At 52.1% G+C, this 27,519-nt stretch overlaps 1 long non-coding RNA gene across 19 annotated transcripts in view; it reads left to right on the top strand.

Annotated features, from left to right (window-relative positions):
- The window catches only part of LOC123585459, a 371,435-nt gene that overhangs the window by 26,673 nt on the left and 317,243 nt on the right, over window positions 1–27,519 (top strand). The window contains exon 1 of one of the 19 annotated variants that reach the window (XR_006706183.1): window positions 12,713–13,069. The exons of 17 other annotated variants lie outside the window; for them this stretch is intronic. This is a non-coding gene — a long non-coding RNA (uncharacterized LOC123585459). Of the gene's footprint in view, window positions 1–12,712; window positions 13,070–27,519 lie in introns of those variants that run through there. One more of the 19 variants, XR_006706182.1, reaches the window with a different exon arrangement.

The following is a 27,519-nucleotide window of genomic DNA, read 5'->3' as shown; positions in this document are numbered from 1 at the left end:
TCCAGCTCCAGGGAACTGCCAGTGCCCTTCTGCTTGCTGGCCCCGTCCCCCTCCCACCGTCACTAGCCTGGCCTGGGCTGGCCCTGGCTGGGGCAACTGGACATCCATGCCACAACAGATTATTTTCTAGAAACCACCTGCGGATCGCAGGCTCACACAGGGCGGCAGGGGTTTGGGTCCACATGGCCCTGGAAGGACATGAGGACGGTCCCTGGGGGGACACACCCGTGTGTTGGCTAATACTCTCAGTCGTCTAGTCCAGTGCTTCTTTGACTTTAGTGTCCTTCAGAACTGCGTGGTGGGTTCCACGTGGCCAAGCCCCCCTGCCCCCTGGGGGGTGAGGGTGAGGTCTGACAACTGGGTCTCTGATGAGCTCACAGGTGACACCCAGGTTGAAGGAACTTACATCTCATTCTGAGTGCCATGGTCTAGTCCAGTCTCCCTCCAAAGTCCCCTCCTCTCTGCCTCTAATGCCACCGCCCTCCGTTCGTGCCGCCATCACCTTTCACTGCCCGTACACGGTATCTGCCTTGCTGGTCCCCTGCTTCCACTGTGGCCCCCACCCGGGAACTGGCAGGGTCCTATCACGTGGTCTGCTTACGCCCTCCCCAGGCTCCCTAGCCCAACCCCCTATGCCTACCAGGCTCGTCTAGGTGCCCTCCCGCCCAGCACCCTGGCTTTCCCTTAGTATCCTTTCACCCTACTCTGCATGCCCCAGGACCCTTGTGTGCTTGCTGGCCCCTCCTCCTGGAACATTCCTCCCTCAGCTCTTTGAAAGGCTGGTTCCTGTTCCTCCCAACTTGGGTCACCTCCTCAAGCCGCCCCTTCTAATAGGCCTGTTCCCCAACCTCCCTTATTCTCAGTCACCGGATGCTGTGGCATCCATCACAATGTGGAAAAAAAAATGATGCATTTCACTTCTTGGTTTTGGTATGGCTCCTCCACTAGAGATGGGGTTGGGGGGGGCACTGTGACTTTCTTCTTCCTGTTCTCTGTGTTGTCTGACACTTTGTGGGTGGCTAATTAGCATTCCTGGATCAATGAAAAGTGAATGAGGGCTTGAATGCAGACTGTAGAGGGTGGAGCAAGGCTGAAACCACGTAGTTGGAACTTCTGAGTGACTGCAGGTGAAGCCTGTTCATTGTGGAAGGAAGTAGAATACCCCTGTTGGAGCTGACCAGAGCTCCATAGTTCCAGAGGCTGGATGTGATGCAGGAATGCTGACTGCTGAAAATGAGATAATAGCTCATGGGGCTCTTAGGATATGCCAGGAACTGCTTTACATGATTAAACTTCCGTTTCACAGAGGAGGTGACTTCGTAACCCAGAGAGGTTAAGAAACCCACAAACAATGTGCAGGGGAGGCTGGATTCGAACCTGGGCCCCATGTCTGCTGGCTTAAGTCCTGCCCTAAGTTGAGGGAAGCTGTGTTGGTAATGTCCTCGCATTTTCTCGCTTTCACAAAGTCCTCTAGGTGGACAGGCCGTGATCATGGGTGGTTTTGGTTAGTCTTCACTGGCCTATCTCACACCAGAGAATGTGGACTCAAGTCCATGGGCCAGAAGCCAGGCCTCCTGAGGTGAGTTATTTAGCCAGCCCTCTTTGGGGTATGTTCCTTTTCACAGCTGACAAACGCTTCCCTCCCCAGGGTGGCCATCTGGTGCCCACAGGAGGGCCATGGATGAGCAGGCTGTGGAGATGGCACTTGGTTTCTGGTGCAGCCACCAGTTAGGACAGAAGAGGCTGGGGGCCCAAGCCTTGCCGGCAAAGGACTGTGGCCTTCAAGTGTTCAAGCAACACCTTTCAACCTTGGAAGAATAAAGAAAGGTTCCGGGTGGACCTCAGCTGCTGCCATGGACATTTTGTCATTTAAGCATACATTATTTTGAATGCTAGAAATTAAGGGGACATTTAGAAACTTCCAGATGGCTTTGGGAACCATTGCTCTTGGAAACTAGACTTTTGAAAAATTCTTTTGGTGTGTTGTTTTTAGGAGGCTATGGATAACTTTGATGCATGTTATTTCTGTATAATTTCTTTGGGTTTTCTGTGTCAATCGTTGTGTTCTATAAAGGAGGAAAAGGGCTAATATTGATTGAATCCTCCTGTGTCCGGGCAGAACTGTTGTTACTCTCACTGTTGCTGAATGATCCTGTGGCGGGGCAGGGGCGGGGGGGGGGGGGGGGGGGGGGGCGGTGCTGGTGGTGGTGGGAGGGGCCTCCTTGCTTCCAGCCTGGATTCAGACTGTCCCAGCATTCATAATCTTGGAGCTGCCAGATGTGACGGGTCCATGCACAGCTTCCTTGATTTAATTTGCTGTTTTGGGTAGAGTTGTGGATATCAGATGTAATTTGAAAGGGGTGTGACTATTCATGAATTTAAAAAATATGTGGGTACGTACGTCACATAGGTTGTCCTATATATTGTCCCAATTTGCATGGAGAGTAAGGGTGGTCCTCTGCAAAGCAGTTGTCTTGGGAGGCCGTAGACAGATGCCAGTAATGTGGCCTGCGCTCAGAAAGTGCTGGTAACATATAGTTTGAAGGTGTGTCATTTGGAAGAATGTTGAGGAATTAAAGCAAGTGACCCAGCTCAGACCATGTGGGGGTGAAAACAGGATCTGACTCGCAAGACAGTAGGAATAACAGCTTCTGTTTGTTATTGAGTGCTCATTACCTGCCAGGCACTTTTGTGGGCACTTTCTGCCAGTTAACTGATTTCACCTTTGTAACAGCCTTGTGTTCCGATGCTACCCATCACTGTCCCCATTTTACAGATGAGGAAAGTTGAGGCACAGAGAGGTTGACTAACTTGGCCCAAGGTCACCCAGGTAATGAAAGGCGGAGCTGGGATTTGAACCCCCGGCAGTGAGGCTCCACAAGCCAGGAACTTAACTGGTTAATATACCAAGGATGGGTCTGCTTTTCTTGCAGGTCTTATAAATAGGCTCTGAAGGTCAAGTGCAAAGAAGGGTTTGTTCATTTATTTTAAGGAACATTCCTGAGTCTCTTGATGGTTTGTCAGACACTGTGCTGGGTGAGGGGGTAAGAAAGAAAACATCGAGGGATCCCTGTCATAGGCTGCCTCTCTGTTCAATGTCTGCCTCGTCCACTCCTGTGGGAGGGGATGGCTTCCTCCTTGAGGTGAGGCCAGACCACGGGACATGCTCTGGCGAATGAAGTGCGAGTAGAAGTGCGTCACTTCTAGGGGCGCCTGGGTGGCTCTGTTGGTTGAGCGTTCGACTTGGGCTCAGGTCATGATCTCACGTTCATGAGTTCGAGCCCTGCATCAGCTTGTTGCTCTCAGTGTGGAGCCTGCCTCGGATCCTCTGTCTCCCTCTTTTCTCTGCCCCTCCCCCACTTGTGCGTGTGCATGCTCTCTCTCTCAAAAATAAATAAACGTTAAATGTGTGTGTGTGTGTGTGTGTGTGTGTGTGTGTGTGTAAAGAAGTGTGTCACTTCCAGGTGACAGCTTTAAGAACCATGGCAGTACAGATGGCCCCCGGGATGAGGAGGACAGTACTGAGTGGAGCCCCCGTGGCCCCTTGATGGATGGGCCTGAGGCACGAGTCAGAACTGACCCTGGAACATTGAGGCCACTGTGACCTTGGCTTGACACAGCCTGTTTCCACGCTCAGAAATCACGGTCAAGTGAGGCACTCCATGCATGTTTTTATAGCGGGACCACAGTTGGGACAAATGTTTGACTTCCCGAAGTGATGGCATTTATTTAAAACCACATGCATGTGTACGTACCACTCTGTCACCTCTGTGTCCTACCCAGATTCCCTCCATTGTCATGCCCCCTCTGAACATAGTTGGGTGACACTTCCCAGTAGGGAAAAGTCATCTTTCCCTTAAAAGGCAGATTTCTCAAACTCGTGAACTTATCTGCCCAAAAGATTACAGAAATAGGTCCTTGGGAGTGACTAAATATATTCAATGTTTTTCTAGCTTGGAACTTGAGTCCCCACTCCACCCCACATATGCATGCCATTAAAAATAATGCATTGGAAACTCACCCCAGCATTTACCCTTCAGAGACATAATGACAGCTTCCATTCTCTTCTCAGTCTGTTTTTGCTTTGTGCCAAGCCTTCCGCAGGCAGGGTATCGGGTTTTCGTGGTAGTCCTGGAAAAATTAAAGATGGTTCTCCCCGTGTTGTAGATGAGGAAACTGAGGCCTCTGAGATGGAAAGTACCCAAAGGTCATGTGGCTGGTGAGAGGCTTAGCAGGGATTTGAAGCCACCGAGCCTGGTTCCGGTCGTCCTCTTGGCTCCGGTAGCCCTTCGGAGCCGCCCAAGACACAGAGGAATCAAAGCACCCGCTTCAAATCGGATGGCCATGCAGGCTACCTTACCCCCCTGCTGAGGCTGGTGGTTTGCAGTCAGGCAGGCTGCAGTATTTGCAGACAGCTCGCTAATCCACAAGGCCATTCAGGCTCTGGGTCTGGACATGGGTCCTCCGAGGCAGGGTCTGCCTGGTTAGGCCAGAAACCGGAAGGTACTCTTTCGAGCGGGGACTGGCATGTTGCCGTGTTGGGTAGATCCCCCGCACCTAGAGCAGAGCCTGGCGTGCAGGAGGCACTCTGAGTCCTTGCTGATCCTCTGACCGTCATAGATCATGAGCTCTGCCTTACCTGTCTGTTAGCAAATTCATTCGGCCAGCATCGAACACTCTGATGGCCCTGCTGTAGGCACTGGGAATATAAGAGCAAGCGAGACAAAGTTCGTGCTCTGAATGGAGCTTAAATCTGGAGGGGGAAGGACTTAGAGTATGTTAGGATTAATTTGTGCTAGGAGAAAAATAAAGCTGAGCCGGAGGGCTTACGGAGGGCCGGTGCTCAGAGACATGAAAGCGGTCGGTGGATGAACCAGGGGGTGGGCGGCTGGGGGAAGAGCGCAGGCAGACGGCCCTGGAAGCGCCCTGGTGGGTCATGAGGTGGTTGGACGAGTCAGGGTCGTGGTGGCTCAGCTGAGGAGGGTTAACGAAGGGACCGAGGTGTGGGAGGCGTCAGGCAGGTCCAGCCCTGGGAAGGCGGGGAGTATTGCCAGAGCTCAGGAGGAGAGACCACTTCGCAGGGCTGCAGTGTGGAGGGTTCCAGCCCCTGCCACGTGGAGAGAGTCCCATAGTTCCTACTCTGAACTTTTCCTTCTTCTGACCTCTGACCTCCTGCTGGTGCCTCCCGTTGACTGAACTCAACTGATAGCCAAGTGCACGTGGGCATGATGGAGCCCCTCGCATCCGCTTGCTGGGCGCAGAGCTGTGGTGGAGAGGGGTAGATTGGAGTGGGGAGAGAGGGCAATGGGAGAGGAACCCAGGGAGCGAGGGGGTTCTGTGGCTGGAGAGGAGTGAGCAGATGAAGGAAGGATAGGAAGTGAGTTCAGGGAGACCAGGAGTCCACACGACATGGGGCCTTTGGGCTGTATTCGGAGGGAAGTGGGAAACCAGTGGAGGGTGGGAGCAGACGTATTTGGTGTCATGGATACTGGCATCAGGGTAACGTTTCTCTCTGCAGTGGGTGTGGACAGGGGCCCGTTAAGGTGAGTGCTGGGACCCCAGAACCAACCCCCTGGGGAGGAAAAGGTCCTCCCCCACCTCCCCTGACGGAGGCATTTGCCTGGTCTACGTGCTGTGTGCCAGCCAGCCCATAAACCACAGGAAAGAGAAAGGAGCAGGGAGTCTCAAAAGAGGATATTCTGGAACTGTTGATAATCAGATCCCATTGTAAAGTCACGCTTTGAGTTACAACATTGTAATCTTTGTTCCAGTGGAAAACTTTTACAGATTGCCCATCCCGGCGAGTCCTGAATCCTGTTTGGTTCTCAGAAGGCCTTAAAATAGTGTGGAATGCTGGGAGACGGGCTCCGAAGGGGCAAAGGTCGTGTGCTCACTGCGCTGGCCACACCTTGGTGGGACAGCCCTTGGTGGGACCTTCTCGTAGCGGGGCTCTGCAGAGCAGGGCCCACAAAGGCTTTCTCGTGTGCTTGAGGTCCCCCAAGAGGCTGGGGGGCAGCCCAGCCAAGGCGTGAGGCATCGCCTGGCATCTTCTCAGGCCACACCACGCTGAGTCCCATGCGCTGAGCTGGTTCTCACAGGATGCCCGGGGGGGCAAAGGGCACGCTCGTGGGTCCTGGGTCCCTCTCTGGTGGGACAGTGAGTGAGGAGAGAGGCCTAGGGCCGAGACAGCTTCCGGTTCTGTCCCATCCCACCCCTGGAACCAACTAGACCAGGGAGACTTAGCTGCCTGAACTCCTTCCCCAAAGCTTGCTCTGGAAATGGATGGTTCGGGGCAAAGTGTTTGAGCCTTGGTCTCCATCCCTGTAAAATCGGGACAGTAAATATCAAAGGGCTGCTGGGAACGAGGCAAGGTTCCTGACACATAGTACATGCTCAGTTAATTCCCTAAGAGCCAGAATCAGATCTTTATTCATCTCTCATTGTCCAGGAGGAAAGGGAGACAGATACTGTTAGCCCCATTTGATAGGAGTTCAGGTGTCTGACATAGAATCCAGGTTTTGACCCCATGCCCTGTGTCACTAGATAACGACTTCATACCCCGTCATCTGACCAGAGAGATTTACAACTACATTTCTATCTGCAAAGGCATGGTGGTGCATTTTTACATGTTTTTAAGTGGCTTATTATTTATTATTATATTTTCTTCATTTTTGTTTTATTATTTATTATTTTATATTTATTAATTTTTTTTAAGTTGTATGGCCCTTTAAACTTTTATGGGAGTGGTTCACGTTTAAATGGTGTTTTTTTTTTTTTTTAATTTTTTTTTCCAACGTTTATTTATTTTTGGGACAGAGAGAGACAGAGCATGAACGGGGGAGGGGCAGAGAGAGAGGGAGACACAGAATCGGAAACAGGCTCCAGGCTCTGAGCCATCAGCCCAGAGCCTGACGCGGGGCTCGAACTCACGGACCGCGAGATCGTGACCTGGCTGAAGTCGGACGCTTAACCGACTGCGCCACCCAGGCGCCCCGGGAGTGGTTCACGTTTAGATCCTTGGAATTTTCTGCCTTTCCTATTACCTTTTATCCATTTTGGGTTTTTAAGACAAAGACTAAAAAATTGTTTTGCACAGTTGTTAATTTGTTAACAATTTGGATTTGTTAATGCCCTGCTTCGGGGCAGCAATTCTGGACTCTTTATGAAAAGGCTGTGTCTCTGGGACACAGAGTACTTCTTCCAGGCCCAACCCCGGCCCTCCTGAAGGTCCTCTGTCCTCTCCTTCCAGAGAGGGCCAGGCTGGGCTTGCAGTCACTGGGGTGCTTCAGAAAAGACGTGGTTTGTCCCCAAGCTAAAAAAGACTTGGTTTGTCCCCAGGCTGATGAATTAATCTTAGAACGCTGACATCTTGATCCAGTTTGGTCACTAGAAAGTCATGGAACCCCTCAGTCCTTCACTGGGCACCAGGAGAAATTGGGCCAGGTGGCATCCAGGGGTCTGCTTAGTTCCAGACTTCCTAGAATTCACATGGCAGAGAGCAGGTGTCCCAGGGCTAGAGGGACCAGGCCAGAGGACTCTCTCTGAAACCTTCTGTGATAGGCCCCAGCAAGTCCCCTGTCCCCTGAAGGTGAGAGCCCCAGCATCCTGTCCTGCAGAAGCGACAGGTGGGGCCCTGTCCACCACTCAGGCTGTGAGGACACAACAGGAGGTGAGATTGGGAGGGATTTGTCATGGGCCAGGTGTTTATACATCAGACATTTGTGAGTGGCACTTGCTTTTTTATAAGAGGTTGGAATCCCTCATCGTCTTGGGTGTACTGGATATGCTCACGTGGTACTTGAGACGAGGCCCTTTCTTTCCAAAGTGTGGCCTCAAGGGCCGAGCCTTCTGAAGCCGCTCAGTCCCGGGCAGGGCGTTCTTCTTGTGCCTCATGGTTCCTTTGGGGAGCCTGCTGGCTTCTGAATTATCAACGCATGTCTACATTATTAAAAGGCTCTGTTTGCCTTAGTTAGCAGAATCTGGTGTCCTCATGAATGGGAAGGCTGCGTGGGGAAGGCATTCCTGATGCGGCCTCATGAAGGGTCTGAAGTAACAAGTGTGAAGCCGTGGGGAGAGCTGGGGCCGCTGTTATTTGAGACTACTTTTTGGGGCTCATGCTTGTGGCTCCTTTCTCTCCTCTCCTTTGCCCACGAGGCCTTCTGAACACAGCTCTCCTTCTCCCGTGCTTCTACAAGCCACACAACCCTCCCACAACCTGCAGTCCTCTTTGGTTCTTAAAGATGCATCTCAGGTGCCGCTTCCCCCAGGAAGTCCTCCCTGACTTCCAGATTTAGGACAGGCTGCCACAGCTGTCATTCTCATCCACTAGCATCAGCGTATCTGTCTCATCCACTAGACTGAACTGCTTAGGGACGAACCATAGTGCCTGGGACAGTGCCTGGAACCTAGCAGGTGCTCCGTTTGTGTGGGAAAAGGTTTCTTAAAGGAGATGGAATTGGAATTGAGACCTTTGTAGGGATGATAAGGAGTGGGTGCGGGGAAGAGAGTGTGTGTTATGAGGGAGGAACTGCGGTCTGAAGCAGAGGCTTTATTGTGGATCCTGAGATGGTTCCTATCCTTAAAGCTGATGGTCAGAGCGAGGGCTTGGGGGAGATGGTGTGGTAGGCTGATGCACTCATAGCCTGAGTTGAGGAGTGGTCTTGAGTCATCAGAGAAAAGGAGGACCCTTAGGACTTTTGAACTGGCATACCCCAGGATACAAAGATTGTGCCTTTGCTGGGCTGGCTGGGCTGGAGGGGAGAGGGTGAGGGCGGGGAGGGGCAGGAGGACATTTAGAAGCCCTTGAGAGCCGAAGCCAGGTGCATGCTGGGAGGAGAGGAATGGATGGACAAAGATCTTATTGGAGTCTAGAAATTTAAGAGCACCAGCCCTTGACCCTAAGCATATATGTAGCTGACTCAACATTGCCATTCTCTACCCACCGGATGAGGTTGTGCAAGTGATATGACCCAGTGCACTCTAGAAGTCGGCAGGAACATAAATAATTCATCAGATATGTAGATGAACTGCCCAGGGTATCTGTGGTCTTGGGGAGAATTCTTAGCAGACTCGAGATACTTGCAGAATAGAATGTTCGTTTCCCCGTCCACAGCCTCAAGGCCTGGTGCAGATTTATGCGTGTGCAAGAGATTTCCAACGTGGATGTTTCCCCGGCACCTGTGGTTTTCTCTCTTGAGCAGAATTCAAGGAGAGCTCACTCCTGTTTATTGGGACTCCACCTTCTTCTCCATCTTGAGTTTCTGAAAGGCTCTGCTCTCCCCAGGAGCCCAGGCAGGGCTGCCTGGGCCTCCCGTCAACCTTGGGGCCGAGGGTGCGGGTTGGGGGGTGCATCTTTATCAGAGATGCCCATGAGAATCACCCGCCTGGGAGCCTTTTCCAAGTGCATACCCCGGACCCCACTCAGGACTGGAAAGTGTGCTTCATTAAAGTTCTTCAGGGAATCGCGGCTTGACGCTGCTGAGCTAAATGGTCAAAACACAGAGTGACTGGTCTTGAAATGCCAGCAAAAGGGAAGGAAAGAAAGAAAATGAGGTAGAGACATTCTCCTCCCCTCGCACTGTAAGAGCCAGTTCCACGGCTGTCGGTGTTCAAGGCCTTGGTTGGCCTCATGCTATCTTTGGTCCTGCCCTCCCTCTCCATAGACCCCACAGTCTTCATTCTTCAGGTCTCCTGGAGTCTCCCCCTGCATGAGGCTTCTTCCTGGCAAGGTCCTTTTCTCTCTGCACGTCTCTGCACGTAATGCACAATATTGGAGGTCTCGGCTGAGTCCCACCTTCCCTCCAGGCTCTAGCCACAACCCAGTCCTCCTTCTTACTCCCCTCATGTGTCCTGCTTCCTTCCTCAGGCCACGTGGGTCCAGGTGGCCCCCGCAGGTGCTGGCCCACGGCTAAGGGGACAGCCGGTATGTATGAGGCAAATAGGTCTTCAGGATGAGGACGGCTCCTGGAAAACGAATCTCGAATGGCACTTAAACAGATGATCTACCCAGTGGTAAAAAGAGAAACGTATATCAAAAATGCCACTTTTCCCTCTGAAGATCATATACCGCACAGGGTGATGATGTACTCTCTCATTGACAGAACTGCTAAGAAATGTCCACTGCTGAAGAGAATGCAAGTTTTTGTAGCTCTTTGGCAGGGTCTGCTGGCCATCTCTATCCAGGCTTCGGATGCACATGCCCTTTGACCCAGTGATCTCGCATTGAGAACATTGGTCCCCCCCTTATCTGCTGGGGGACACACTCCAGGAGCCCCAGTGGATGCCTGAAACCCTAGTGCTGAACCCTATATAGACTGTGTTTTTTCTTATATATCCTTAGCCATGGTGACGTTTAATTTAGAAATCAGGCACAGTAAGAGATTAACAACAGTAACTAGTAACCAAATAGAACGGTTAGAGTAATATACTGTAACAAAAGCTATGTGCATGTGGCCTCTCTCTCTCTCTCTCTCAGAATGTCTTACTGCAGGGTAGTCATCCTTGTGACACTGTGAGATGATCAGGTGCCTCTGTGTTGAGATGGAGAGGGGACGATGCAGGCATGTTGACGTGGTGTTAGGCTACCGTTCACCTTGTGACAAGCAGTCGGAACCAGGATCATCTGCTTCTGGATCCTGGTTGACCTCGGGTAACTGAAACCTCAGAGAGGAAGCCATGGAAAAGGAGGCCTACTGTATTTCCTCTAGGGATACACTGTAGATACTTGTGTGATATGAACCATGTTTAAGATTCTTCATTTTTCTTTAACATTTTCACAGTAGCAAAACATAGGGAGCAACTCAAATTATCTGTGAGAGGAAGGCTGTTTGCAGTAAATGATGGTCGATGGTACAGCACCCTGGGTGTGGAAAAGGGTAAAGAACTGTGTGCACCATATGTACAGATCTTGGGATGTATTGTTGCAAAAAAGAAAATTGCAGAATAGCGAGTACTGCTTGATACCTTTTGTGGAAAAAGCGTCTGTGTGTGGAAGGGAGGTAAGAATTTATATGTGGCCAAGTTCTATGAGGATGCACCAACACAAGGCAGCCTGGGTGTGTGGGGGGCAGACTGGGCAGAGAGAGAAAGTGGCAGGAAGGAGACGTTTGGCTGTGTATCTTTGGATGTTATTTGAATGTTGTACCATATCGAATGCATTATCTATCATACGTTTAAAAAATTCATGACCGGGGCGCCTGGGTGGCTCAGTCGGTTAAGCATCCACCTTCGGCTCAGGTCATGATCTCACAGTCCCTGAGTTCAAGCCCCGCGTCGGGCTCTGTGCTGACAGCTCAGAGCCTGGAGCCTGTTTCAGATTCTGTGTCTCCCTCTTTCTCTCTCCTCCCCCGCTCATGCTCTGTCTCTCTGTTCTCAAAAATGAATAAACGTTAAAAAAAAATTAAAACAAAAAATCCATGACCTTCTCATGGTTAGGTTGGGATTACCGGTTTTGGGAAGGCAAACTGTAGTGGCAGGGTGCCACTTTTTTTTTTTTTTTTTTTTTTTTTTAAATCACATCATTAGCATCAACATGGCTTCTACAAATCCCAGTAGAGGGAAATTTGCAAAATACTTCGCTCAGTACTCCTCAAAACTGGCAAGATCTCCAAAAACAAGGAAAAATCTGTGAAGCTGCCACAGCCAAGAAGATCCTTAGGAGACATAATGACCAAACGTACCTTGAGGTCCCGGGTGGGCTCCTGGACAGAAGGAGACATCAGGAAAAGACTAAGGAAATCTGAATCACGTGTAGACCTCGGCTCGTAGTAATGTATCAATATTGATTCATTATTTGTAAGAAATCATCATATTAAATGATAATAGCAGGGGAAGTGAGGTGCAGAGTATATGGGAGCTCTCTTTACTGGCAGTCTTTCTGTAAAATCGAAAACTTTAAAAAAAAATTTTTTTTTAATGTTTATTTTATTATTTTTGAGACAGAGAGAGACAGAGCATGAATGGGGGAGGGGCAGAGAGAGAGGGAGACACAGAATTGGAAACAGGCTCCAGGCTCTGAGCCATCAGCCCAGAGCCCGACGCAGGGCTTGAACTCACGGACCGCGAAATTGTGACCTGAGCCGAAGTCGGACGCTTAACTGAGCCACCCAGGCACCCCTAAAATCTAAAACTTCTAAAAATTTGTTTGTTTAAAAGTAAGTGGTGGGGCACCTGGCAGGCTCAGTTGGTAGAACATGCTACTCCTGATCTCAGAGTCATGAGTTCAGCCCCCGCATCGGGCACAGAGATTCCTTAATAAAAAAAAAAAAAAAAACAAATACATAAAAGTAAGTGGAAAACCTTCATGGCCTCATTTGATTCTCTCGATAGCCTACGAGTTGTTCCTGTCTTTCAGACAAAAGGCCTGAGGATCGGAGAGGTTGCAGATGTGCCCAGGTGCCCACGGCTGGTACCTGGTGGAATCCCAGACGTGGCAGAGCCTGTAGGTGCAAGTGGTGCCACGTGGGCCCGGAAAGGACTTCTGGGATGTCGCTGGACACATGAAGTGAAGTCCTAGCCCAGTGTGTGGAGGTGGGGTTGGAGACACAGCTGGAGGTCAGATGCCAGCTCCCCCCTCTGCCTCCCCCCCCCCCCCCCCCCCCCCCCCCCCGCCCATGGAGAGTCTGAGTTGCCGGGAAAGGGATGGCAAACGGTCTCACTCCCTGGGCCAACCCTGATTGGTTGGGTGGCTGCTGAGAGCATGTCCTGGCTCAGCAGAAAGCATATGTGATCGTTTATGAGGTTGTCAGGGACGAGGGAAGGGGGGCCGTCGGAGAGCAGGCGGCAGATAAACGGCTGAGACCCGGGGACCCTGGAGGGGCTTAGCCTGGCAGAGCTGGGCCAGTGAGGCAGCCAGGCTGTTTTCTGTTCCCTTCCTTAGACCTTCTCGGGGTCTCTGTAGCGGGGGTCTGGGCGGTTTGTGGATGGAGCGGAGGTAAAGCCATGGGTGGAAAATCTCCTGGGCTCCTCCTAGGCTTGAATCCTTTGAGTCTCTGAGGATGAGGCAGAGGCGGCTGCCTTTCTGAACAAGGTGTTCCCAGAGGTGGAAAGACTGATTTTCAATCAGATCAAGGTAGGATCCTGCGGAAATTCCCGGGGCCCCGTCCCAGGGCACGGGTGTCTTCTTCCCCAAGAGGTATCTGTCGTCACACTCCTGGCTGGCTGGCAAGGTAAAGGGGTGGAAGAAGAAATGGGGACACTGAAACCTAAGAAGAGTAAGATGATGTGTGCTGGCGTGTGCCTTCATGAGGGTGCACATGTGTGTGCATATGGGCAGGGGCTAGGGGCTTGCATGGCTGTAGTGTGTGGGGCACTGGAAACTTCTTTAAAGGGCAGTTAGGCAAAGTTGAGCCTCTCTTGAAGGCATCCTGATGGCCAGACATCCAATTTACAAAATAGGTAGCCGGGGAGTAGCTCTTTGGCATTGAAAAGGAACCTTTACTTTGTAAAAGATTTTTATTTTATTTTATTTTATTTTATTTTATTTTATTTTATTTTATTTTAATGTTTATTTTATTTTATTTTATTTTATTTTATTTTATTTTATTTTATTTTAATGTTTATTTTTGGGGGGGTAGGGGTAGGGGCAGAGGGAAAAGGAGACACAGAATCTGAAGCAGGCACCAGGCTCTGAGCTGTCAGCACAGAGCCTGACTGGGGTCTCAAACTCACAAGCTGTGAGATCATGACCAGAGCTGAAGTTGGATGCTTAACTGACTGAGCCACCCAGGCGCCCCAAAAGGTTTTTAATCTCTGGTTTCCCAGATACAGTGTTTGAGACTTGACTTGGAGCTCAGGCCACATATACCTGTTGGCACACACCTTTGTGCTTTTGTTGATGATGTCCTGTTCCTGGTTCAGGGACTCTAAAACTGGGGCACTTGGCTGGCTCAGTCGGTAGAGCATGCAACTCTTGATCTCGGGGTTGTGAGTTTGAGCTCCACATTGAGAGTAGAGTTTGCTTAAAAATAAAATCTCTAAAAAAAAAAAAAAAAAAGGAAAAGATATCTGGTAGTAAAAACAGCCGATGTTTATGTAGATTACCAAGCACAGTGACTTGTCTCATAACAGCAGTGGTGTGGATCGGTGTAGGGCTGGCTTTGCAGATGTTAAGAATGGTCACTTAGCCTGATCTCCGTGGAATGCATGGCAGTTTTGAGAACACATAATGAGTGTCTAAGTGGGACTGAGCAATGTAGGACTGATACGTGAATTTTGTCTTTCAGTCTCTTGGGTAGACTCAGTGGTGGGTCACAGTCTCTTGTCTTAAATTAAAAAATGCTGTTATAGAAAGGTTTCTAAACATTTTGTATTAAAACAAGACTGCAGAAGAAATAAAAACAACCCCCCAAACTGACATGGGCAGGTAGAGAAACTCCTAAATTTTAAATATAAAACTTTTATTGGGGGGGCGTTGTGAATAATTTACTCACTTATTTTTAACAGTAGCCTCTTCTGTTAAGCGTTGGTCTAGTTGCCACATTTGGGGGTGAGTACCCTTTCCTGGTGGTTTTTCCCTTTCTTTGGGGCGCACTTTGGTCGCGTGGGAAGAGAGAGGGCCATGTTTTTGGATAATCCTGTGTTCCTAATCCAGACTCCGTCCCACACTGTGCAACCTGGTCACTTAACCCGAGAGGAGGCCCTTATGGTCCTCATCTGCCCACTGGAGATGACTCTGTGCCATATGCACCTTATGGGCTTCCGGTCAGACTGCAGATGCCTGGCCCAGGCACGTGATTGGCATTCAGTCCATGGGGCTCCAGTTGGGAGCAGATGCATTTTGGACATGGCCCTTCTGCCTTGAGGGAACGGACACAGGCCAGAGAGTGTGGTGAGGGTCTCAGCGGTAAGTGACAGGAGTCATTACTTAGCCTCAGCCTTTTGGGAGGGAGAATGCGGACCAGAGCTCAGGAGTCACAGGCAAGACTCGATCCGCTACGAGGCAGGTTATGAGGCTCTCTAGGTCCCTGGTCCTCCATGCAGGAGTGAGGTTGGGACAAGGGGTCGCATGAGCTCTTTGTGCTCTGCCCCCGTTCCTCAGTGGACTGGCTTCATTGGAGGAGCCTGTCGTTTCTCTGGCCTGGATCTCTCAGGCTGTGACCCCAGTCTCTCCTGCGTGGAGGGTAGTGGAGGGTAGTGAAGGCTCATCGAGATTTCCTGTTGCTTATCGCTCAACCGCACCGCCCTTCACAGGGATGACCCAGAGCCTGGCTGCCTGTTGGCCGACTACCTGTGATTTTGGGTAATCCTACGCAGGCTCGGAGGCGCTGGGGAGGCTGCCTCGATTTCTGGTTTTAGACTTCTTGGAGCTGAGTCGCAGAGGCAGTAATTGCTGTGATGAATTGTGCGTTTCCTTTGCGTACAACCTTGAGTGTCGCGGAAGCGGCTGCCGCTGGAATAGAGCAGGTCTGCAGTTACCGGACTACCAGGACAGGTCGTGGAGCCACATTGCGCTAACTCTGTGGTCCGGTGCGAGGGGCTGTGAGCCCAGCGGAACGTTGGAGAGACACCTGGGCACTTGGATGCGCCATTTGCATTCTGCTCAGCCCATCATCCTCTGCTCGGAAGCTTTGCCGCCAGAGGCAGTGAGGTGCAGTGCTTAGTGCATGGACCCTGGTGCTAGCCTGCCTCAGTTTCAATCTGGCTGTGTGATCTTTAGTATAACATGAACCTCTCTGTGCCTCAGCTTTCTCATCTGTGACATAAAACTCTCTCAAAAGGATTTGAAACGAGTTAACACGTAAGGCAGACAGTATAGTGTCTGCCCCTCAGCGAGGCTGCCCTGAGGATTAGGAAAGGTAAAGCCTTTGGCACAAATTAAGGGCTCAGTAAATGTGAGCAGCTGCTGTCAGACCTTTGTTCTGGTTACTGAAGCCTGCCCTGCACCCTTCTCCCTCCCCCATCCCCATTGCAGCCTGGTGCCGGCCCAGCTCACAGTTCTTGCCACGTGGAACCTGGCTTCTCCCCTGTGGCACTGGGGCCTCCTGAGGGCAGGGCCCCAGCGTCTGGGTCCTTTCTGCTTCCATAGTGTCTCGTGCAGGGTCCAGCTGCATGGAGGAGGCGCCCAGTAAACTGTGACCGAGTGCGACTGGCTGGTTAGGGTTGTTGGGAGAACAGGTTCGCTCGAGCTGTCTGGACTGCAGATTAGAAGGAGCCGGTAGCATGAGGCCATTGAGCACGTCCCGTTTGCAAGACCTTCTGTCAGCTGGAGCCCAGAAGTGGACGTGAGAGTTGGACAGCAGGGCCTCCGGGACCTGGGCTCCAGGTGAGGAGGCAAGATAGAACCTCTCGCAGGACCAGTAGCATCAAAAGCCAGCGCAGGAGTGAGGGGGTGCCTGGGTGGTTCCGACGGTTATACGTCCAACTGGTGCATACCAACTCAGGTCATGATCTCATGGTTTGTGGGATGGAGCCCTGGGTCGGGCTCTGTGCTGACAGCATGGAGCCTGCTTGGGATTCCCTCTCTTCCTCTCTTTCTGTGCCCCTCCCCTACTTGCATGTGGGTGTGCTCTCTCTCAAAATAAATCAATTGATAGATAGATAGATAAACAAATAAACTAAGAAAGATAGTGAAAGAGTGAGTAGGTGAGTCAGTGAGAGAGTGAATAGGTGAGTTGGTGCCCAGGAGAATACCACGCAGGGGAAAGTGAAAGGTTGGCCTCCAGGCTTCTGGGAGGGCTGCCTGGAAGAGGTGGCCCGTGTGTGTGTGTGTGTGTGTGTGTGTGTGTGTGTGTGTGTGTGTGTGACAGGATTTTTTAAGAGGGCAAGTGGAGTGGTGTGGGGGTGGGGTTCTGCTGGTAGCTGCTCGGGTTTACCTAAGGGGCCTGGCTGCCAGGGAGGACCCCACTGTCTGTCCCAGGGCTGTGAGGCAGAGGCTTTCTGTAGCTGTGCTGTGTGACCTGGAATACTGGAGTAGTAGTTGTGACTGAACTCTCTAAAAATGAATGGGGAGCAGGAGGGAAGAAGGGAAGGAGAGAGTGCAGAGGAGGAGGAGGAGGAGGAGGAGGAGGAGGAGGAAGAAGGAGAGAGACCCGTGGTGGTGGTGGTGGTGGTGGTGGTGGGAGGCGGGCGGCCCCATGCTGTTTAAGCCTCCGAAGAAGGCTATTTAGAATAATCTACCCCACCGATTCTCACTGTCCCTGACCTCCCTCCTGCTCTACCTTTTATCGTCCTACAAGCCCATCATTTCTCTTCCTGGATCTTCTCCCCCTAGCCCCGGAAGCCAGGGTGCCGGCATCCCAACCATTTCCTGCCCCATCCCGGTCACCCTGTGCAGGCATGACCTCACCCTGTGGCCGGGAAGCTGGGCTCCTGTTCCGCCTGTTTACTCTGGCGTTTGGACAGGTCGATCACATGCTGCCCCGGGATGCCAGCCTCGTGAGTCGAAGGCAGTGGGTACAGGCGGGCGGGAGGGGGCATTCCTCTGGGCTGACTCACACCCAGCTGGGCTGGCATGGTACCCCTGTTTTGGAAGCAGCTCTGGGGCTCTGGGCCAGCTCAGCTCTGCACTGGGGTGCTGAGTCATTGCCCCGCAGTGTGGCTTCTGAGTCACAGGAGCAGTCCTGTCCTCAACAGCAGGCCCTTTGTGGGACCCTTCTGGGCCCTAATTGGTGTTCGACCACTCTCTGCCATTGGCCACCCTCAAGGTCTTGCCCCTTGATCGCTTTAGAGGCCCTGCCCAAATCACTTTATAGGCCCCGCCCAAATCAGCTGTGCCCCTTTGAGATCCAGAATCCTAGAGCTTGACTCAACAGGCAGCAGCTGAGTTACGGGAAAGGGAAAAAAGTGGGCAGAGAAAGCAAGCTGGGGCGGAAGTGAACCAGCAGTGTTGGGGAGGTGGGGGCAGGGGGCAGGTCTCAGGTCCTGACGGGCCACAGGAGGCATGTGCAAGTCTCCTGTGTCTTGTGTATTTTGTAGGCATCTTGCAATGACCTTGAAAACCCACCTTGCTACTCTGTGGCAGTAGGTGCAATGGTAACATCTACGAGTTGACACTGTGCTGCCTGCTGTTAATTCTGCTCTAGATTCATGGCCATCGGGCGCCATCCTTATGCCTGTTTCGTGGTTGAAGAAACTGAGGGTTTAGTAGAACACCCTTGCTCAGAGTCGCAGACCTACAAAGTGGCCTGTTAGGGATTTGACCTCAGACCTCAGTTCTCTCTCTGAGACTCCCTCATTCCAGTTTGTTTCCTTCCCTCCCTCCCTCTGCCCCTCTCTCTCCCTTTCCCCCCTGCTTTTTTTTCCTCTCTGCCTCTTGGCTGCCAAGGTCTTCCCTAAGGAAGGCAGCTGTCAGCCTTGCAGGAAGCCCACTATTAAAAGGAAACAAAAGTGTCATTAGGAGCCCTGCTGTCGCTGTGGATTGAGCCTGCACGCTGAGCCCTGAGGGCTGGACCGCATTCGCAGGGCTGAGAAAGCAGCTGGAGGCCTTGACCGAGAGGGCCTCTGAAAGTTCCCTCTGGGAGCTGGGGGTGGGGATGGGGCACAGTGTGAAGAAATTGGGTAGCTCTCTGACCCGGAGAGGAAATCAGTGTCGAAGCTGCTGGGTGCTGGAGAAGGGTCTTTGGCCTAAGAGAAGCTTTCTAGGGTTCAGGTTCTAGACGTACCCCTTTTAGGGGCACCTGGGTGGCTCAGTCGTTTGAGCACCTGACTCAGGTCATGATCTCGTGGTCCCTGAGTTCCAGCCCCAGTCTGTGAGTTCCAGCCTGAGTTGGGCTCTGTGCTGACAGCTCAGAGCCTGGAACCTGCTTCCTCTCTCTCTGCCCCTCCCCTGCTTGTGCTCTGTCTCTGTCTCTCTCTCTCAAAAAATACATAAAAACATTAAAAAAAAATTAGATGTACCCTCCTTTAGTCAGTGACTTTGGTGGGTGGCGGGGGTGGGGGGAGGCTTCATTTCTACTGGTCTCAGTTGTCTGCTCCATAAAGGGAGTAGTGTTTCTAAAGCACAGCCCCCACCTCTCTTGGGGGCGGGGACGTCTGCTTGGGGCTGAGGGGATTGCAGCCTGCATTTGTAGTGAGTTTCCTAGGTGAGGTTGGAGAACCCCAATTCCGGGTGGCCCTGACTTTGCAGGTAAAGCCTCGGAGCTCTTCCGCGGTCCAGGTGCTGAGCTGGGAGCCTTTCAGCAGTGGTTTGCGGGGCCTCGGCCCCAAATGTGGCTGTGGGCAAAGGGATGAGACAGATAGGGTCTTGGTGGGCCTGAGCTTGAAGTCCCTAAGGATACACTCCATCTACTTCTTATGGAGAGTGGGATTTCTGGCCTCACTTGGGATGGGCGGGGGTCCTGCCGGCACATGGCCACACTGGCGGGGGCTGAACCAGCTGCTTCTTGCGAAGGCCTCTTTCCGGTCCCCAAGATGCCTCCCTTCTCCCTCCACCCCCGCCATGGAGACCACGTGGCCTCCACTTATGATCTTGCTCACTCTGTTATTTTTCCTCTAGAAAAGAGATGTGAAATATTTATTATGCCCACCTTGCTATCAAAAGTAGCAGAGGGAGAACAAAGACTTTCTAGAAAGATGGGAGTATACACTTCTCTTCTTGGAAGCATTTCTTATATCTGCTCCTGACTCTGGACACAGACCAGAGGACTGGGAAGGCTTTGGAGGGGAGCGGGAGTGGGTAGGCTCTGGCTGGCTTGTCAGAATGGCTGGGAAACATGGCAGGTGTCCTGCAGATGCCATCAGTAGGGGCTTTTCTACGAGCCTTTCTCTGTGCCTTTCTCTGTTAACCTGTGTAATCCGCAGCAGAAGCCTAATGGGGAGGTGTGCTGTCATTATCCCTGTCCGCCAGATGAAGAAACGAAGGCTTCAGATGCCCAGTTATTTGTCCAGGGCCGCGCAGCCAGTAAGAGGCAAGGCCAGGCAGCAGTTAGGCCTGGAGCATAGAGCCCTAGGCTCCTAACTGTGGCCTTGGGGAAAATTCCATAGCCCATCAAGCTCTTGCTAAGAAGTGCTTATGGGCATTTGTGCCCTGTTTAATTTCGTTCAAACCTCCTTGTGTTATCCCATTCAGTAGACTAGGCTGAGCAGACACGGGGCCCCGTGCCGAACTGAGATCCAGGAATCCATGCGAAGTCAGATCTGGGCTGTGGCGTCGTCATCTGGGGTTGATCTCAGGCAGGGTATTTAGCTAATCTGCCCTCGCCTCAGTTTCCTTACCTGTAAAGTGGGTGTGGTGTGATACCAACTAGGTCAAAGGCTGTTCAATGAGAGTCTCCTGGATGAAGTGCCTAGTACATGTGAGGCCTTCAGCAATTATTTGTTTCTTTGTCCCTGCAAGTAGAGAAGCTGAGTCACAAGTCCTGAGGGGAGATCCCTCTCTCTTCTCTCCGTCGATGTGTCATCTCCCCCCTCCTTCAGCTTGCATTCCCTGGGTGTGGTGAGCCCCAGGAATAATGCCTCCGTACAAGCTGCTGGGTGACAGAACTCCTTGAACACCTCCTTTCACGCAGCGCCCTGTGACCGGCTTGCGGCTGCCAGCAGCCAATCGGGGCAGGTGACTCTCGGGAGCCACTGGGCGGCTCTGTGGAGGGAAATGGCTGTGGGCTGGAGAGAAGAGGAGGAAGAGAAGAGGCTGCAGGAAGCAGGGCTCGTCCTGGCCATGCTGGTTCTCGGTTGTGGGCGCAGGGGTGCGGTATGGGACCAGCAACGGGCTGCTGCCAGAGGTCCCTTCAGAAGGCAGGAAGAGGGCTGGGACCCTTAGGGAAGGGATTCCTGGGAGCTTTAGGAGCCGGAGGAGCACCCTGGGGATACTCCCCGGGTGGGGAGTCTGGTAGGGCAGAGGAATTGATAGCCAGGTCCTAGCTCCGGAGCTCTCACTCTCCTGTGGCCTTTATCACCGCGCCATATGGCTGCTTCTCTCCCTCTTGCTGTGTGACCTTCTGCAGGGCAGGGAAGCTCCTTGCAGAGTGCCCTTCACGTGGAAACGTCAAGATGTGAACTTTGGGATGCCACTGTGGACCTGCCGCTGTCTTGTAGGTGGGGCACCTCTTGCCAGTGATTTTTCCTAGCGATCTCCTTCCTCCTCTGTCTGTGCTTCCATCTGTACTTCTGTCCTTCCTTCCACCCTTCCGTGCTTTTTTTTTTTCTTCCAGCCTCTATGTTTCCCTCCACCCAACCAGCCTTTTACTCAGCCACCCATCTAACAGACATTGCCTACCTACTGGGCACTGGGCCTGGCTCTGGAGATACATTGATGGGTAAGAGCCAACAAGGTCCCTGCTCTTGAAGGAGTTCCTGTTCTAGTGGGCAGCTAAGTGTATAATTAAGTCATTTTAGCACACACAGTATAGTAGGTGCTATCATGGAATTATTAACTGGGGCACACTGGACCCTGGAGGGGAGAGAGGGTTCATCATGGGTGGCCGAGGGCTGGTTTCACTGGAGAATTGTTTGAATTGAGTCTTGGGGGATGAATTGTTCCTCGAGGTCAAGGGAGCCTTCAGATCCACCATCGCTTAGGCCCCTGCCACAGAATTGAGGGGGAACTTAAGAGGCTAAGAAACTTTTTTTTCTCCCCTGAGCTTGCTTATGCGTAAATACAGGCAGAAAATGAAATAAAAGCAGGAAAAAAAAAAAAAATAAAGCAGAAAATACAGATCACCTCTAATCCTGATGGCTGGGCAGTAGCCATTGCTGTCTTGCTTCCTGCTTCCATAAGGGTTGTGTCTTGACTTTGTTCATCTCATATTAGATCAAGACCGTTTCCCCGTGCCATTCAAAGTTTGAAAAAACTTGTTTTTTTAATGTTTATTTACTTTTGGGTAAGAGAGGCAGTGTGAGGGGGGGAGGGGCAGAGAGAGAGGGAGACACGGAATGGGAAGTAGGCTGCAGGCTCCGGGCCGTCAGCACAGAGCCGGACGCAGGGCGCGAACTCATGACCCTTGAGATCATGACCTGAGCTGAAGTCAGATGCTCAACCGACTGAGCCACCCAGGGACCCCTTTAAAAACTTGTTTTGAGCAGCTTTTCCACATGGGATCATGCACCTGTACAAGAGGGATACTCTGTAAGCCCTGCGGCCTTTCTAGGGGGCGTGGAGCTTTCTCTGTGAAGGAGAGGCGAGGGCTGCCGGTAAGGGTGACGGCACAGGGCACGTGTGTATGCTGCTGCATGACTGCCAAGCACTCTTCCTGCTTTTGCCTGTTGAAACACACACACATGGTCCTGCACCTCTGGCTGTTTGCTAGGCAGAGGCTCCCCAGAAGATACGAGTCTTGGTGTATTCTGTCCGACTTCTTCTGAGGAATATTTTACCAGTCGCCCCTCCACAGACCGGCTCTTAGGGGCTGCTGAGACCACGTCCTGAAGTGTGAACATCCTGAAGAATGCAGCAAACTCTACAACCTGGAGTGAAGGCCCCAAAACAAAAGATGTTCTTGATGGACCAGCTTTTCCTGTGTATTGCCTGTTTGTGTTTTCTCAACTGGTCATTTCCTTTGGGGTGTTAGCAGTTTTTTTTCCTCATTGATTTGTAAGATCCGTTTTGAATAACTTGTGAATTTTGCAGATGGGGGAGTGGGGAGCCCCACTGGACTCTTTGTTAGGCATGCTGTTCCAGGAAGGGGTGCCTCCATTTCCATGGGGGACATTTCTTTCCAAATCTGCATCTGATTGTGGTAGCAAAATCATGTTTTGCAAGTGAATGCAGGACCCCTCTCATTAATCTGGGCAGTTGCCCATTTTAAATGTTCCTGCATAAGTGGTATTTGCCAAAGAAGCTTCTCTCTTCTCTCTTCCTTTCTTTCTTCATAAGCAAATAATAAATCCTGCTAACTTCCAGGGATCAGTGTAAATGTGAGCTCTTTGGAGACCTCCACCTGGAACCTCCTGATTAACTACTGGTGGGGGTTGGGCAGACTTCTTCATCACAGCATCGGCTGCAATTTTTAGCTTAGTAGATACTTATGCCAGCATTTGTTTAACGTCTGCTTCTCCAGTGGATGTGAATCTTCTTGAGGACAAGGACCAACTTTCGTATTGCATCGTAGGCATTCCCTTAGCCCCTAAGACAGTGCTCGGAAATGAATGCCCACACCGGTGAAATGACTTGCATAACGCCACCCAGCTTGGACGACGCTTCCACTCGGCTGATCTGAGGCTTGCACCCACAGTCGGGGCTTTGCTGGGTCTGGGTGAGCAGGGCAAAGGCTGCTGACGTGACAAGACTTGTCCCCATGCCTCACTGGCCTTAGTCATTCTGGGTTATTTTGGCTCAGCGTGGACACAGTGAGATCTAGGGGAAAGGTTGGGACTGGTTTCCAGGTGAGTGCCAAGTGACAGCCAGCTGCGCCCTCTGCTTGGCTGCACCCGTGCCCTGCACCCGACACAGTATCCTCCAGGCCTGCCGTGGAAGGAGGAAGAATCTTCCTTTGTCACAAGCCGGGGCATGAAACCACCCGGGAACTCTGGTTGCATCACTCCAAGGCCCATCCTGCTGGCAGCAGAAGCCGCCGGTGGGGTGTGGGTTTGCACTGGGGGTGGGGAGGGAGAGAAAGTGTGTACCTGGTGGTCAGGTCGCTTCCGTGATGGTGAGCAGGGATGCGGGAGGCTTTGTGGCCGAGGGGAGAGAGCCTGCCAGCTGGAATCGGCTGCTGCCGGTCCCCTTGCGTGGGTTTCGACATACCAGCGCTCTCTGGGGACCCGGCCTCCTGTGGGAAAAGTAGAAGTGATAAGACTTGCTACTGTCAGGGTTCCTGGGCGATTCAGTGACTGGATGCCTGTTCCTGGCACTTACCAAGTGCCCAGGGGAGGTTGATTTACTTTTGTCCTCCCTCGCCCCGTTTTTGTAATTGACACATACTGAATTTGGCAGAGAGCTTCTCATACTGGGAAGTTCTGAGTCCATTCAGTGAGAAGTCAAGTTGGAGTTCACGTGCCCACAGGAGCGGCAGAGGAGGGTGGCGGAGGCTGCCCTTGTGCTGGCGGGGACCCGGTAGGGGGCTCAGCGCACAAGCCTAGAACCGTTCTGAGTCCCTGGGGTCCATGTGGGGCGGTGGAGAGCAAGCCAGACCCATGGTGTAATCCCAGGTGCGCTACCTGGAGCCGTGGGGGCCCTGGCAGGTGTCTTGCCACCGCTTCCTCATCCACCAGGTGGCTCGGGGAACCCTGGGAAGGGTGGCCTAAAGGTGCGTTAACCTGCAGGTGCGTTAGGGTTGGGACCCCTATCCCTCCTACCCTGCTGTTTTAAAATTGCTGGTCTGTTGGAGTTTGTTATTTCTTTATGCTGCTTGGAAGCAATGGCTGTGCCCCAGTTCAGGGCCCAGCACCTTCTCCATCTGCCTGGACACAGGTCCAAGCTCCTGCTGATAAGGCCCTCTGAAGCTGCCTGTGCAGGGAACAACTCCCAGTCCTTTTGTGCCTCTGCCCCAGGGATAAGATATCAGCTAGGGGACTGCATGGAGGTGACCCTGGCTGCAACCTGAGTCCCACTGCTTACCTGTCTGGGGCCTGGCCTGGCTGACCCACACTTTTTGGAAAGCAGGCACTGCCCACCCCTACCTGATGGGAGCCAGGCTAGGAGCCTGGAGATGAGCAGGGGCATGCAGTAGGCACCTGCCTGGGAGAGGAGCCTGGTCTAATAGAGGGGGTGGCCTGGGAGAATTTTACAGGGCCTGAGCGAACACGGGGTGATGAGGGCATGGAGACAGGGGCCGCTGTTGCGTGCGGTGGGGTGGGGAGGGAGGGATGGGGGGGCAGTGTCAGAAGCCATCTCAGAGGTCCTTAGCTGGGTTGGAGGCTCGATTATCTGCTAGTGAACACAGGCGTTCGTGGAGGGCACTGGCGTTGTTACATTCTGTATAGACAGACACCTGTGCTGTCGCTAGTGAAGAAACACAGGCCCAAAGAGGTAAGCGGCTTGCCTCATGTTCGCCGGACCTCAGCATGTGTTTCACACTGTTTGAGGTACATGGTAGAGCCTTGAGGTTCCTCTTTTAGAAGTCTGGGCCAGTTTAGCAGAAGGTACACAGTGTCTGTGAGGGTGTGTGTGTGTGTGTGTGCGTGTGTGTGTGTGTCTGTGTGTGTGTGTAAGGTTTGGGTCCATTGTGTAGGATGATATGCCTCCTTAAACCCAAGCTAGAACAGCTCCCCTGTCGTCATCAGCTGGGCCTGACAAATACCTGGGCCAAGCGTGGGCTCTGCATCTGTTTAGCCTTATTTAAGGCTCTATCAGGTAACTTTTGCGCAGGGCCTGGCCCAGCTGGCCTCAGATGCCCTGCGCAGTCCTGTTCCGGAGCTCAGGCACTCAGAATGTGACGAGTGGCTGGGGATGCTGCCTGAGCTTGTGTCTGGCCTCAGCCAGGGCCAAGTTTTCCGGGAGGAGGATGCGGGGGGAGGGCCTCACTTGCTGGGGAAGATGGAAGGGGGGGCGGGACCAAGACTCTGCAGCCTGCCGGTCCTTTTATGTGCAAACCCCACTGTCAGCTCCTCGGCCTGAAAGACCCCCACGCACTCCCTCCTCCGCTGAGAGGTGAGAAATTTCGCGGGGAGTGTTATCTCTGATCTTGAGGTGCACATTCCTGGGGACTGTCCTGGGGTCCAGGCTGGAATGACAATGAGGGTGTGCCCCAGATGCCTGCCTCCTCCCGGTGCTCCCTGGGGATGCTCTGTCTGGAAGGGCTCTGCTGAACCAGCAGTGTTTTCCTGCATTCCCATCCTGCTCTCCTGCCCTCCTCTGACAAAGGCAGGCCATTGGGATGGTAATGCCCTTCCGGCTGGCCTTGGCTCCAGGTGAAAAATGAATTTCGAGGCCTGCCCTTGAGGCTGTGCAGTGTCATTTTTTTAATGCAGATTCCGGGCGGGGGGGGGGGGGGGTTGGGACCCGGTGGGGGTGGAGTGCTGACATGGGATCTGGAAGAACCTGAGATCTTCTGAGTTGTCACCCCTCACGGGGCATCTGCCTTAATATAAACGTGCCAGAGGCTCTAGGTCGCCCACCCCCTAATGAAATTACCGTGTGCTGCTGCTTGGTGAGTCTGAGCTGCGCCTTCACGGAGGGTGGGAAGTCACTCAGAAGCCATTATGAGAGGAGCATGTCAGGAGAGGGCATTATTGCTGTATCTGGGCTTCGGTGATTCCTTCTGTTCTCGTCCGCTAGTTTCTCCTGGATTTTTGCAATTCGTTTGTTCTTATTATAAAATACATATTTTCCTTAACAAAAAAATTATAAGGCACTTCTGACGAACTAGGCAGCTGTTCTAAGTCTTTTGCAAATAGTGACCCATTTAATTTAATCCCAATGCAGTCCTGTGAGACGCTGCTGAAACAGGTTAGGCGCCCAGGGCTCCGGGCACAGGTCATGGGGCAAAGACCCAGCGACGTGGCCTGAGGGCCTGGGGCCCTCCACTCTGAAAAGGAGATCGAAAATGTTGGTTGCACCACCCCAGAAATGTGGGGTATCTTCCGGGCCGAGGAGCTGACAGTCGGGTTCGCACATAGAACGACTGGCCCCCCACCTCTTCCGCCTTCCCCAGCGGGAAATACTTCCCAGAGGAAATACGCCCCTCTGAGTGTTTCCTGATTGTGGGGCGTAGTTATGTGGTTCTATATAGAACGTGTAGAAAGTTCTATACAGAAAGTATAGAAGCTTTAGAGCGTGTTTAACCAATTTCCCACCATTTGAATTAGTAGCATTTTTTTAATGGCCCTGCATGTATACTTCTGCACCCTGGTCCTCCTCCTCCTTCACACAGTTCTCGTTTTTAGTGCCATGTTTTTCCTTTTGACAAATTTACCGGGCTTTGAGAAGGTCTCAGAATTCCCCTAGGCACACCCACAGGCACTGCCGTGTCCTCTGTGCACACTTCGGGGTTAGGGGGTTGCTTTTGGCGGATGGAGGTCAGTAATAACAGCTTAGGGCAGTGTGTGGTGGCAGAGATGCAGTGACCGGGGGTGTGGGGGCCAGGTTCAGGATGGGGTCCGGTGAATGAGCCCGCAGTTTGCGTGTTACATATTACAATTAATTATTTAAGCTGTCTTTAGTAAACCACGAAGCTGACATTATTCTTTATCATTAAATAACAGAATGATGCTAATGCTATCATGTACGAATTACTTAAGTCGCCTTACTCAGTATTAACTGACTAACATCAGATGTCAGAGGAACAAAGATGTTACACAACGCCAACCGTTTTCCATCGGGATTTTCTTCCTCCTGTTTTCCTGAGAGCTTGAGGATATGTTTGTACCATCCGTTCCTGCAGCTCCATAATCTGAAGTTTGACAGTGTTTGCCAAATTTTCCTTAATTTTTGTTTTTTAAAGTTTATTTATTTTAAGAGAGCGAGCACAAGTGGGGGAGGGAGGGAGAGAGAGTGAGAGATAGAGAGAGAGAGAGAGAGAGAGAATCCCTAGCAGGCTCTGTGCTCTCAGCACAGAGCATGAAGCAGGGCTCGAACTCTCAAACCATGGGACTATGACCTGAGCGGAAACCAAGAGTCTGACGCTTAACCCACTGGGCCACCCAGGTGCTCCTGTCAAATTTTACTTTATAATAGAAGGCCACAGGAGACAGCCATACTGGCTTGAA

Source organism: Leopardus geoffroyi, chromosome C3 (assembly GCF_018350155.1).
Source record: "Leopardus geoffroyi isolate Oge1 chromosome C3, O.geoffroyi_Oge1_pat1.0, whole genome shotgun sequence".
In the NCBI taxonomy this organism is placed as follows: domain Eukaryota; kingdom Metazoa; phylum Chordata; class Mammalia; order Carnivora; family Felidae; genus Leopardus; species Leopardus geoffroyi.
This window is presented reverse-complemented; position numbering and strand designations above follow the sequence as displayed.